The following is a 12,198-nucleotide window of genomic DNA, read 5'->3' on the forward strand; positions in this document are numbered from 1 at the left end:
ATTCGTGGGACTGCATACATATCTGCTGATCTCACAAGACCCAAACATAGTGAGAGTTTTGAAACATGAGGAGAATAAATCTTAGATTACTTCCCTTCTTAGTCTAGCAGAAGCAAACAGGCATCAAGCGGGAATGGAAATTAAACGAAGTAGATAAAAATCAGGTAGCCACTGAATGTGCCAAAAAAAAACAAAATGAAGAATATAAGGAAGGATCAGATGAGAAGGCAAGAAATGTGGAAAATACATAAATATAGTTGCAAGTATAGAAAACTCCTGAAAGAACCTCATGTTGATCAGAATTGAACGCAGGAATGGTTAAGGAGAGGTGAATTCAAACCAAAAGATGAAAGGCTAATATTAGCGGCCCAAGATAGTGGGCTAGGTACCGTTGAACATGTGGGAGAAAGACAAATGTTGGTTTTGTAAAACAGAATTGGAAACAGTTGCACACCTTGTTGCTGGTTGTTATATATTAATGTCAGAAGGACTGCAAACTGAAAGGCATAATAATGTGGGAAGACTGCTGCAGTGGGGATTGTGTAAACATTATAATGCTGAAGTAGCTGAAAAACACTGGAAACATGAGCCACAAAGCATCATAGAAAATGATGAAGTGTACATCACATGGGATAACGCATTACCAATAGTTCAAAAGACAGATGCGAGAAAACCAGACATAGCGTTCCATGAAAAGAAGACAAAAGTAGCATTGATCATTGAATTCGCTACACCCAAGGACTACAGTGTCTTGTGTACAGTGACACAAAAGTCATAAAATATCAGGATTTGCAGGCAGAAACAAGAGCAATGTGGAAGAAAGATATCCAGACAGTTCCAATAGTAGTAGGAGCAATGGGTCTTATAAAAAAGAATCTACAATCGTATTTAGATATGTTACCAATACATGTAAACTCTGTATGATTTGCAGAAGGAATCATTACTGGGCACATTCCGGGTGCTGCAAAGAGCACTTCTGGCTGACATCAAAGCTGAAACAATACTAATTTCACAAACTTTAAAATCATACTTTGACTTAGGAATGGAGTCTATTCCCTCATGGTATTAGAAACCCAAAAGATTTAGAGAAATTAAAAAACTGGGGATTAACCCATACGTCACTAAATGGGTAGCCAGCTGGCTCACCAACAGAATACACACTGTCAAAGTTGGGGAGTCCACCTCTACCAGTAGACCAGTTACCAGAGGGATATCACAAGGATGTTTGCTGGCCCTCTTCTGTTTGGAATCTATTTCTCTGAGGTCCAGGTGAAAGCAGATGGCCTGCAAACTGGGCACAATCATTGAGACCACAATAATGAAAACATATTACAAAAGGGGCTGACTCAGACAACTGATTGGTGCCAAAGTCACGGACTACAACTAAATGCAAAGAAATGCCTCATTATCCCCTTTGGCAGAGAAGTGGCCCCTGCTAATTATGATATAGATAGCAACCTTCTGAGCTCAAACCCAGTGGTGCGAGACTTGGGAACACAGGTTGAGAGCAATCTAAACTTCGATCACCAAGTGTCCATAGTGGTAAGGAAAGCTTTCTATATTGCACATCTCATAAATAAGAACATTGCATCAAGACTAAGGAGGTTATAACTTTACTGTACTAGGCTCTTATCAAACCACTAATTAAGTACAATGCTCCTTTCTGTATGTACCTCACTCGACACTTGCAGCAATGGCGAGATCACAGAGATTTCTAACCAAGAGAATCCAGGACCTCCAAAATGCGACTTACATGAACAAACTGAAAGCCCTGTCACTGTAGTCTGCATCATACAGGCTGCTGAGAGGTGACATGTGCCTGGCCTACAGAACAGTCTCTGACTCTACCCTAATGGAAATGCTGCACATCCGCAAATCAAATTGGGGAAAAGAATAAGAAAAAAAAATCATTTGTTTCAGAGATCTCAACCTAGCCTGGGACATTAACAGAACATGTTAGAGAAAGATGGATACATCTCCCACAGATGGCTACTCCTCTGGAATAAGCTCCCACTTCACATGAAGCAGAGCTCCTCAATGACCCTATTTAAGCGCAACCTGGACAATTGGATGGGGGAGCGTAAATTCACCCTGGAGGTGGCACCTATGTCCCTCCTGGACAGCGTTAGTCGATGCTGATCATAGAATTGCTGTGCTAACAATGACCACCTAACTATGGTCAATTAGGGTACACAAGTTTTTACACAGCTAGGCTTGTAAAGGCCCTAGGGCCATTAGCCTAGTAACCTCCTATGAACCTATATACATTTACTTATTTTATTTTCCAAACAATATATCATGATACAAAAAATATTCAAAACAGTCAATGCAAAAGCATTCCACACACTTATTACAAAATACATATACATAATACACAGAAAGTAAGAAGTGAGATAATAATACACACCGAAGTGTCATGCATTATGCAACTGTACAACTTTATCATGGAACACACCATCTACAGGTAGTTATGAGAAAGGACTAGGTATTTATTAAGTAAGTTAGTCTGGGTCTTGCCAGTTGCATATCCAGGGATTGGTTAGGTAAGACTTTAGTTGATCTTTGAAGTTACATTTGTTATTTTGCATTCTGATTTCAGGGGGGAGGGAGTTCCAGATTTTGGCAAGTGCACTTGAGTAAAGGGAGTCACCTGACATATATTTGGTTTTAGATATTTCTACAAACACTCTGTGGATCTTAGTTGACGGTTGTTGTTGTAGAGGCCGAGTTAGAGCTGGTGTTTTATTGGGGTGGTTAACCAACTTACCATGGCACATAGTTTAAGTTTAACAAGTTGGGTTATTCTAGCCAGCCTAATTGCTTAAGGGCTTGACAGTGATAGGACTGATAGGAGGAGCTGGTAGTGAATTTTGCTATTTTGTTATAGCAAGTGGTTAAGTTGTTTAAGTCACTTTTTTAGGTTGGTTAGAACAGGGGATGAATATAGTAATGTGGAGAGCAGGTGAGTTCTAGCTATGATGGCTTTACTGTCAGTGGTCAGGTAGTTTTTGCATCGATAAAGGGTGCCTAGTTTTTTTTATGAACTTTAGTTATGATCTAGGTTACATGTTTATCGAATTTCAGATTTTGGTCAATGATTGTCCCTAGTAGTTTGGCTTGTGGCACTGGGGTGATGAGGATACTGTTTGTTGAAGATATGGGGAATGGGGTCATTAGCTTTAGAGAGAAAAAAAACATGAGCTGGATTTTTTTTGGGATTTATAATAAGTTGAGAATATGGCAGCCAGGTTTCTATGGTGGTGAAAGATTCCCGTTTTTCTCTTAAATAATTTGGAGAGAGGGAGTCGAGCAGGTTAGTGTGGCGTCATCTGCATATTGGACTAAATTTGCTTGATGGGTGGCTGCTTGTAGGTTGTTTGTGAAAAATGGTGAAAAGCAGGGGTCCAAGTACAGATTCCTGTGGTACACCTAGGGTAACTGGAAGGAGGAGAGATAAGGAGTCCATCCATTTTATGGCCTGCTAGCAGTTGGAGAGATAGCCTTTAAAATCAGAGCAGGGTATTAGAAGTTTGCTGTCAGAGACCATATCAAATGCTTTAAACAGGTATAAAAAGACAGTGGAGACTAGATTACCTAGGTTCTGTTGTTGGTTGACAATGCTGATAAAACTAAGGAGGGAAGGGGTTTTGTTTTGGCAAGAAGGTTGTTGCAATGGAGATAGTTTAGTATCTGAGTGTGAATACATCTTTCCAATATTTTTGACAATGGGGATAGTATGGCTACTGGTCAGTAGTTGGATAATTCAGTTGAGGTGCCACCTTTATGTAAAAGAATTATGTGAGAGATTCTCCAGAAGGAAGGTACCAATTGCTCAGCTATGGACCTGTTAATAAGGAAACAGGGTATGTGATGGCTTTGGCTATGATCTAGAGGTATTCTGCTCAGAGTTTGCTGTAAGGGTAGTAGCTTTTAGTTTATACAGGTGTTTATAGATGAGAATGGTTGGGACTGGTTTGAGTGAAAAGAGGTTTTGGTTGTTTGAGGGATTATGTAGATTTGGAAGACTAGTGGGGGAAGAGGGGGTGATCAATTTAAGAATTGAATTGGTGAAGTAGTCATTGAAGTGGGTAGCTGTGTTGTTAGTGGTACCATTTATGTTTGGGGGGGGGGGTACTAGTTTTACCTGGTTGTAGAATTTTAATAGCCATGCAGAATTTCTGTGGGTTTGAGTTGCATTTAGTTTGGATGTCAGAGTAGTGGCTTTTTTTATCATTTCTTATTTGCTTTTTAGATTTATTTCTTAGTTCAGGAAATAATTGTCTATTTGAGTTAGTTTCATTGTTACGCCAAGCGTCTCAGGCCTTATCTCCTTCTTTCAGAAGTTGAGTGGTTTTGGAGAGCCAGGGGGCATAGTTGGATTTAATTCTAATCGTTCTGGGAGGGGCTAGCTAATTAAGTATATCTAGAAAGGTGGAATTAAAGTGGTCTACTGGCATGTCTAGTAGAAAGCTGGTGAGTGGAGACCAGTTGCAACAGTTTAAGGCTGTTATGAAGTAATCTGATTTGAAATTTTTAGAGTAGCGTATTTATTGGAGGAAGGGTTTTTTGTGGGTTTAATTTGTTGTCTTAGTACAAAGTTGGGGAGCTGTTGGGTAGTGTAACGAAGTGTTGTGCTGAGGATGGATAGTTAGTAAGTATCCAGTCTAGTATGGACTCTTATTTGTAGATTTATCTGTATGTGTGACAGTTTGCATCAGCTGCCTGAAACCACAGAAATTTAGATCTTGGAGGGCAGGGGTGAGTTAAGGGAGGACCTGTCTATACTAAAGTCCCCTAAGATGAGTGTTTCCCAAGGGAGGGATAGGTTCATAGGTTACTACTAGGCTAACTTCCCTTGTGGGTCATTTTAAGCCTAGCCAATTACCCCATGTGAGAATCAAACCCTGCACCTTGTGTCTATAAGGTAAACAACTTAACCATTAGGCCACCCTCCCAACCTAGACAGATAGAGATGCCTAGTGGATTATGGATTCCAATGTGTTAGTATTGTCCTCAGGAGGTATATTACACACACACACACACACACACACACACACACACACACACACACACACACACACACACACACACACACACACACACACATACCTAGTAGGGTCAGATGATTTTGTTGGTTATTTCACCTAGGTGAAAAAAGTCCATTGTTAAATACAGGGATGTCCATGTTAATAAGGTCAGCGGTGAGGCTGTTTCTGAAAAAAAGGGCAACACCACCTCCTCTCTTAGATAACCTGTCTATCCTATTTATACTGTACCCTGGTGGAAGTATCTTGTCATCTTTGCTCTGTGGCTTGAGCCACGTTTCTGTAAGGAGTACTAACTCAGGGGTGTATAGTGAAAGAGTTAGGTGGAGATACTTCTAATGTTAATGCTAAGAACTAGTAGGCCTGCAGGTTTTCTTGTGGAGTTCAGGTGGTGTGTGCTTGGGATTGAGGGGGATGGAGGAATGAGTGGGGGACCCAGATTTGGATGGATATCCCAAATGAGTATCAGTTGAGATGCTAAATTAACAAGAAATCAACAGGTGTTTGGAAGTAAATACTTCATACTGCAAGCTGAAGTGTCTTTTGGAGCGGTAATGGCAGATTTTAAATGGGGCTAGATCTACAATGGAATGATTGTACATGACAGGGGCTAAATCTGCAATGGAATGATTGTACATGACAGGAGAGATGTCAGAGAATTATGATTGAGGTGCTAAGGTGTGATGGGAGACGCAGAGTTTAGATTCCAGCTACGGGAATGTTGGCAGGAGGTAAGGATGGTTGCTATGGTGAGGGATATTAGGAGTATAGTTAATAGGGGATACATACTGTTTACAGAAATAGGACTACATCTGGATTTGAGCCAGAGGCTATTATAAAAAGGAGAAAGTTCAGCTTTAAGTTAGACGTGGTTAAGTCTGCTATTAGATATTGAATTTGGAGGTAAGGAACAGAGGTTGTGTCTGTCAGAACAGATATATGCCAACGCTTTCAATTTGTGTAATTTCTTTGTAATTATCAGGTGAGGGGTCTGAACAGTTACTTATGGGCTGTAGGATTATGGGTGTAAGGGGTGTGTTAATTAGTTAGCATTTGATTGTATGGGATGGATGGCAGAAAGGGATAGGTTCATAGGTAGGTACTAGGCTATTGGCCCTAGGGCCTATCCAAGCCTAGCCAAAAAGGTACCCTGGCTTTCGCCACCCAAGAAAATTATTTTCCTGTGCCCCTGTCAAGCAGAACCACAGAAGTGATCCCTGGGGTGAATTTCCTACTACCCATCCTATCATCAAGATTTTTCTTGAAGAGTGCTAATGAGGAGCTCTGCTTGACATAGATAGGTAGTCTGTTCCAGAGTATGGGAAGTCTTTGGGACAGGAATCTATCCCTCCAGCATGTTCTGTTTATTATGGTGACAAGGTTTAGATCCCTAGAGCGTGTAGCTCGGAGGGATTGGGACTGTCCAACAGCTCTGGGTTTGACATAGCTTTGTATGTTAGGCAGAGATCGCCTCTGAGTAGGCGATATGTGACAGAGTAAAGCTGGAGTTTTTTTGAGACGGTCTGCGTAAGGCATCTGTTTGAGGCTAGTAATCCATTTTGTGAGGTATTTTTGTGGCCTTTCCAGTTGTTGTAGATGTCTTGTGAGGTACATACCGAAAGGGGCGTTGTACTCTATAATGGGTCTAATGAGTAATGAGTAGAGGGGAACAATGACCTCTTTTTTTTCTGGATGAGAAACCTTTTGTGATGAGGTGTGCCACGTAGAAGGATTTCCTGACCACTGCGGTGATGTGATTATCAAAGGAGAGACTACTGTCCACCTGTGTCCCAAGGTCTGTTATCACACTTTCGGTGTTAAGTAGACTACCGCCTATGTGGTAGTTCATGGGTACAGAGTTTTTACCAAAGGGGATGACAATGCACTTTTTGGCATCGAGCTTGAGACCATGTCTTTGACACCAGGCATCTGACTCAGTGAGGCCCTTTTGTAGGATGTCCACATCGTTAGGAGTTTCGATTATGGCTCCTAGTTTGCAGTCATCTGCAAATTTAGTTACCCAAAGACCTTCTTTGTTAGCCTGTACTTCAGAGAAGTACATACCAAACATGAGAGGACCCAGGACTGAACCTTGTGGTACTCCACTTGTCACTGGTCTGAAGTCTGATTTGGAGTCTGCTACTTTCACAGTGTGTATTCTGTCAGTAAGCCAGTTGGCAACCCATCTTGTGACATAGGGATTTATACCTAGTTTAGTGAGTTTATCTATAATTCCAAAGTGGGGAATGGTGTCGAACGCCTTGGCGAGATCTAGATAGGCTGTGTGAACCACCTTACCCCCATCTATGGTTTTGGTGACTACTTCAAAGAAGTCTATCAGGTTTAGGAGACATGATCTGCCTTTTACAAACCCAAACTGTGTGGGGTCCAGAGTTTGGAGATCTCCAATGTCTTTGTTTATGAGTTCCATGATGGTACGTTCCACGGCCTTGCAGACGAGTCTCGTCAGGCTAATGGGGTGGTAGTTCCCGGGGTCTGTTGTGGCCCCCCCTTTGTGGAGTGGGATAACTGTCACGGTGCGCCATTCAATGGGCACAAAGCCTGAGGTGAGACTATGATTGAACATGGTACTTAGGTGGGGTGCCAGTTCATTCTGTAGTTCATGTAGAAGGCAGCCCGAGATGTTGTCAGGTCCCATGGATGCTGCGTTCTTGGCTTTGGAGAGTGAAGTTTTTACCAGTGCAGCCGTGATTACAGGAACTTTGCATTCTTCTGGTATAAAGATGGGCCCTTTAGGGGGAGAGACGGGGGGTAATGTTAGCACTGAACCTATTTGCCAGGATGTTGGCAATATAAGTTGGTTCTGTATATTTAGTGTCATTGTGCTGTAACTCAGACCAGATCCGAGTATTGCCATTGAGATTTTTGACATAGCTATAGAATGCTTTGTGGTTGTCTTTAGAATCAGTGGCAATTTTGTTTTCATAACTAGCTTTGGAGGATTTTACGAGGGATCTCAGCTTCTTACTGAGGCTGACCAGGGAGTTCCTCCAATCGTGGGATTTTACTCTTTTTTGCAACAGTTTCTTTCTTCTGTTGTAGAGTTTGTTTATGGCAGAAGACCACCACATTGGCATGATCCATGCACTCGTGTAAGTGCTTATAAAGTGCATTTGAGTAGGATTCAGCAGTCGTACCTCTACTGTCCATCTGCATGGGTGTCGTGAAGTTTGCCACTTCTGTCTTAAGAAACGTGAAGTTGGCTTTGGGGAAATTTTTTACAGTTGTTTTCGTAATGGGGGGTGGGAGCGGGATGTGGATGTCTAGGGTGATTAGCTTGTGGTCGGATCTGACCAACGAGGAGCTGACTTCTGGTGTGGAACATCGGTCACCCATGTTGGTGATGACCAAGTCTAGGATATTGCTGCCCCTGGTGGGGGTGTGGATAAGTTGATCCAAGGCATTGGAATTGATGATTTCCAGAAAGCGTTGAGCAAAAGAGTTGTTACATGAGTAATTTTCCCAGTTAATGGTAGGGTAGTTGAAATCACCCATTATTAGAGTGTTGGGTTGTACCTTAATATTTTCCAGTGTATCAAGAAAAGAGGAGTGGGAATCCTGGGGCATGGTGGGGCGTCTGTAGCAAGCTACAATCTGGACTGCAGTTTTGCCCAGAGTTAGTTGAACTTGGATAATCTCGGATGCATTATGCTGAGCAACTAGCTTGGAGGTGTGGATATCCTTAATGAATATGGACACGCCTCCACCTTTAGTGTTTCGGTCTGGGTTTGGTGGCTGAAAGGTGTGGTATGAATTATAGCCTGGTAATGCAGGGGTGCTCTCTGGAGCTTTGAACCAGGTCTCTGTCACTGCACAGATGTCAATGTTCTCCATTTTAAGGAGTGCCTCGAGTGAGTGCATTTTGAGGTTTAGACTTCTAGCATTGAGTAGCATTACCCTCAGATTTTGCTTGCTTGTACCTGTTACGGTGGTGAATATGTCATTTGAACCTTGCCTAAAAAAGGCACTATAGGGGCGGCAAGAGCCTTTGCCAGTATCCAGAATCCTAAGGGTGACAGGTGCAGGCCATCTCTGGCAAAACAGCGTAGTCTGTCGATCATGTCACCCCAGGCAGACAGACGCTGGATTCCCTTAGAATGACACCAGAAGCTTAGCCAATTCTTAAAGTCAATCATTTTGTCCTTGTACTGTGGTGTCATTCTGGGTGATGGCAGGATGCTACTCAAGGCTAGGGTCATACTGGCCTGGGCTACAAGATTGGAGAGCTCCTCCGTGTCTCCTTTCATGTAGTCCAGGGAGGTACGTCTCAGGTCATTCACACCAACATGGACAATGACAGAGTCATATTTGTACTTGTTGTGGAGTGACCTGAGTGCGTGCGTTATGTGGCGGATCCTGGCACCTGACAGTAACTTTTTCCTTGTTTAGCCTGGTGAGTGGAACATCAGTGTGCCAGACTATAGAGTCCCCTATGACTAGAGTGTTGGGTAGGTTATGCCTTATGGGCTGTAGTTGAGTGGCACACTGAGTATGTGGGCTATGTGTCATTTGGGTTGTGTTGGGGGGTGGAGGTTGCTTGTATTTCTGCTCTGGAGGTCTCTGTTTGGGCAGATTTGTACTGAGAGCCTCCACGAATGTAGGTGTGTGTTTTGTGCTTCTGTGTGTGTGTTTTGGTGGTGTAGGTTTTGAGGGACTATGCGATGAGAGTGATGCAGTGCAAGTGTTTACCTTCTCCACTTGACTGTCTAGGCCAGTCTTTGGTGAAGAGAGCTTTGCTTCCAGTTTGGTTATATAAGTGCATCTCTCACAGGTCATAGTGTTGGGTGGTAGGAGGAGAGGGTTGTCTGTGTACATGAGGCAATTGCTGCATTGTCCCAAGATGCCCAGATTCATCAGGTAGACAGGAGAAAACAATGGATGTGTTAATTAACTGAGGTTTGATTGGTTAGGATGGTTGTGAAATTAATACAGGGTGTGGTTTTGATCTTGGGATATGAATGAAGTATGGAAATAATGGAGAGGCCAACCTTTGGATGGTTATAAATTAAAGAAAGATTGGGTGTATGGGAATGGGGGTAGGGTGAGGGAGCAGAGTGAGCTAAAGTGTATCGAGGGTGAACGGAGTGGGCAGTGCCTGCCCCAGCTGGAAGGGGCAAGTAAAAAATAAATAAATAAATAAATAAAAGACAGACTGATTTTTGCCTGCAAGTTTTACACTTCCCGTACTAGTTTCACATATTTAGTAGTGAGATAATATATTGAGTTTTGCAAGCCACATATAGTCCAGAGCTCTTTTATTTGGCTTTTACACCTTTTATATGAGTTTTATTACCTTGTAAGCACTTTGATTTGGTAACTTAAGAGTGCTGTGAGAATCTGCTAGGGAGGACTTCTAGGGCTCAGTAAGCTACTATTTCTCATAGTATGCTGCCATCTGGAAGCCAAAATGGAGTACTACTACTAAATAAATAGAATAAAAGGGTAAGGAAAACATTCCCAGGGTAGTCCCTGCAAGTGTGCATGCCACTAATAAAAAGAATGTTATTACAATGTCTGGTAAGACAGTAGGTGCTAGCACCTATATTGCTTAAATGACAGATCTTCATCCCTGTCTTATGGAATTGGCGGCGCAGTGTCACCTCACTGCAAGAGGTTCTGCAGTTCGATTCTCAGCTGGGAAGCCTTCTGTGTGGCATCTGCAAGTCCTCCCTGCATTTGTGTGGGTTTCCTCCGGGTGCTATAGTTTCCTCTCATGTACACAGGCATATGTCTGGACAACTTCTCCCAGTACCTCCACTGAAAATTGGCTTTGTTCCAAGTCGGACTTTCCAGGAAAACAAATGTTAAATAAAATGAACTAAATACATAAATATACTGTAGTTTCTTGGGTTTCAGAGAGGATGTGGTCCGAATCAGCTTTGAGTCAGTCTGGACGGAGGGGGAGGATCAGCAGTATTTAGGTGCCTGTGTGTGTGTGGCGAACACACCGCAAAGTGGACGGAAGAAGCATCCGGTGGAGGGGACAGAGATTTAAAAATGATCCAAGATGTAAAAATGATCTAAGATGTCTACAAAAGGACAAAGTACCTTATGAATTACCTTTCCAACTAGTTCCAAAAATCTCCCAACACCAATAGTAATGGACCTACCAGGGGGTGGAAAGCCTTCGTTATATGTCTTGTCTTAATAAATGTAGGTTAAAAATGTTTACATCAAGCATTAAAAGCAGTAGTACAAACTTAAGGTAATACTGCAATATCAGAAAGGAATACATAGGACTGCTGTAATTCATATTCGTTGCAACACACACTGCAAATAATTTACAATTCACGCTTTCACTAACCTCTGCTACTGAAGCTCTTTATCTGTGTGAATTCATAGATTGCTACTAGGCTAATGACCCAAGGGGTCTTTCTAAGCCTAGCCAAGTTTTCCCAACAGTATAATGATGTCCTGCATTCTAAAAGGACATTGAGGGCCAAACATTTATAAGCTACCTCTGTTCATAAGGACATGGGTGCTAGGCCCAGTGTAAATTTCGTATTCCCCATCCACCAGTCTAGGTTGTGCTTAAACAGGGTGATAGACGAGCTCACCTTCACATGGATGGGAAGCCTGTTCCATACGAGGGGCAGTCTCTGGGACAAACATCTCTCTCCAGCATGCTTTTTTTTATGTCGCAGAAAAAATTCAGGTCTCTAGACCTTGTATTTCTGGTTCTCTTTGACTTACGAATATGTACGAACGTCATAAGTGTGGGATTTGTGGATGCCCTGTAAGCCACACATAGATCACCCCTCACCAATCTATAGGAGACTGAGTAGAGGGAAAGGGCTTTAAGGTGCTGTCCAAAAGGCAAATTTGTTATGCCTTGTATACGTTTTGTAAGGAACCTTTGAGGTCGCTCTAGTTGCTGCATATGCCTGGAAGGAAGATACCAAAGGGAGCATTGTACTCTATGACTGATCAGGTAAGGGCAGAGTACAGTGGGATAATGACTTTACTTATAAGTTGCGCAACATAAAAGGATTTCCTCACCACTGTGGCCACATGGTGGTCGAAGGTAAGGCAACTGTTTACGTGCATACAGAGATCCCTGACCACTATGTCAACTCTTAGAGGTGTATTGTCAACATGATAAATTGCCAGGATGGTTGATTTCCCACAGGGT

At 42.5% G+C, this 12,198-nt stretch overlaps 1 protein-coding gene across 1 annotated transcript in view; it reads right to left on the reverse strand.

Annotated features, from left to right (window-relative positions):
• Positions 1-12,198, reverse strand: part of RBM48 (RNA binding motif protein 48) — a 299,162-nt gene that overhangs the window by 199,149 nt on the left and 87,815 nt on the right. The gene's annotated exons all lie outside the window — the stretch shown is intronic.

The sequence above is a fragment of the Protopterus annectens genome, chromosome 3.part1, assembly GCF_019279795.1.
Source record: "Protopterus annectens isolate FY-2018-M chromosome 3.part1, PAN1.0, whole genome shotgun sequence".
Classification (NCBI taxonomy): Eukaryota; Metazoa; Chordata; order Ceratodontiformes; family Protopteridae; genus Protopterus; species Protopterus annectens.